The following is a 2,255-nucleotide window of genomic DNA, read 5'->3' on the forward strand; positions in this document are numbered from 1 at the left end:
TTGAGTTCCAGACCTCCAGCGTGATCGTAATTGGGTGAATGTACTTGTGAGAGAAAGAGATAAATAAATAAATAAATAAATAAATAAATAAATAAAATAAAGATAAAAATAGCGATTGTTGTAGAAAAGAAGTAAGAAGGGAAGAGTTTTGGTTTGTGTGAGCAGGAGGGTTAGCTGTGGTGAGTGTGAAGGCAGCTGTAACAAACATGAGGCATTTGTCAACAAAATCAGAATGGTAAGTGTATTGTGGAAGTGTTCAGTGTATGCGTGTATGTAGCCCACGTGTATGACTTTGTTGTATTGTTTGGTGAGCACTGTGGAGTGTTTGGCTTCCCCCGTCCAGTGCAACATCTTGAAAGGGTAAATTATTCATCGTATTCCGTGACTGTGAGTCAGCGGTTCATCAGCGTGTTGCCCCAGGCGGGGTGAAGTGGTGGCGTGGTAGCGGGGCGGGGCGGGGCGGGTGGCGGAGCCTAGTGGAGCGAGGGTGGAGGTGATGGGCGAGATGTGATATTCTGCTGTACTACTGAACTTAGCGAGAAATGGTGACATACACTTACGAGTGTTATATAAGCAAATGCATGTTTTCACTATTCAAACATAAGTACACATCTCTCTCTCTCTCTCTCTCTCTCTCTCTCTCTCTCTCTCTCTCTCTCTCTCTCTCTCTCTCTCTCTCTCTCTCTAACACGGCATATTTTTTTTTTAGTTTTGTGTTTATGATGAGTATTCTATATGTAATAGTATTTTTAATCATAATTTCTCGTAAATCTCATAACGAGCAATTTAAAACAGATTGTGAGCAGGATTATGGCGCACACTTGGTAAGTGGCAGCCCTTCACTCAGTTAACACGGCTTAAGGAGGTGTATTGATGCTTTATGCACCAAAAAATTTGTCTGGCTGTTTTCTTTCCATGTTGCACAAGTAGCACAGTCCCACTCTGAGCTGATGTAAGGCATGTACCGGTGGGTTTCTGTCTTGTTAAGTAAAGGATTATGTTAGTGCGTAGTGTTTGCCTCTTTAGTGCTTCATAGAAAAGTGCCACTCAGCCACAACTCTTTTGTAAGTCTTTGTAGTACACCACTGCACATAACTTATGTTACTTCCCTGTAGATTTTATTTATATTTTATTCCAGCATGCTCAAGCCCACGGGTGATTTCTTTCATTGATATGCAGGCCTCACGTACACTTCATTCTTTGTCAGTGTCGTACTGTATTCGCGGTGATCAGGGAACTGCTGGCTGATGCAGATCTAGTCTTCTCTTGGGGACTTATTGTCTGCATGCTGACAAGTTGAATCAGCAGAGGAGTCGACACTGCACAGCTCGGCGCTCTTCCCCTGTGCCTGAGCAACACTGCGCTGACACGTCTGTCCGATGCAGGGAGGAGACAGCAAGCGAGAGGCGAGGCTTGGCGCAGTTTGGATATGTTAAACAGTTAGTGTTCTTAATTTAGAGTAAATACACTTGAGAAAAGTAATATACGTGGGGAAAAGGTTTTCAGTTCAGATTTCCCATGAGATGGAAGTAAAAGGCATGTAGAAAGGTTTGGGTAAGCAATTACAGATTCAATTATGGTAAAATGTTTGCGGGAAAGGAAACTTTCTACATGTGAAGTGTCTTGTTGGGGCAATGGAAGTAAGTGAAAGGAAGAGGAGGCTTTGCTGAGTCTAGCCATGTCTGAGTATTACTGTACGTGATTAGGATAAAGTTGTGAGAATTATTATTTTTTTTTATTTCCACTCATATTTCAATAGTTTTAGAAATAATACCTTCACATATAGTATGTGACATGGAGGGTGTATTTCACCTGTTAATTTTGAGGGTAATTTTTTATAGTGTGTGCCCTTTACTTTCCGTTTTCTTTCTCGGTTAAGGCTGTCTGTCGTTCTCTCTAATGATAGACTATGGCATCTCGCCTCGGATCGATTCACCTCGCAAACTTTGCACATTTTCATTCTTATCTCTGTTATATTTGTGTACTTTGTAATTGCTAAACTGGGTGTATACCGATAGTATAAAGGACACTGCTACTGTGTCATGCGTATAATCACGTTGAAGAAAGTAGCCTATCATGTTTACGGATTCAGGTATTTTTCCTCTCAAAGTCCACCAGATTGAAACATTTAATATGTGAAAGGAGTGGTTGCAACCCACTTAGAGGGCTGGGGATCCACCTACCATAGCTCCACAACGCAGGGTTACCAAGCAGCCCTTCGCATGAGGCCCCAGAATGCCAGAAGCAGCCCTTGT

This window comes from Scylla paramamosain, unplaced genomic scaffold (assembly GCF_035594125.1).
Source record: "Scylla paramamosain isolate STU-SP2022 unplaced genomic scaffold, ASM3559412v1 Contig81, whole genome shotgun sequence".
Lineage (NCBI taxonomy): Eukaryota > Metazoa > Arthropoda > Malacostraca > Decapoda > Portunidae > Scylla > Scylla paramamosain.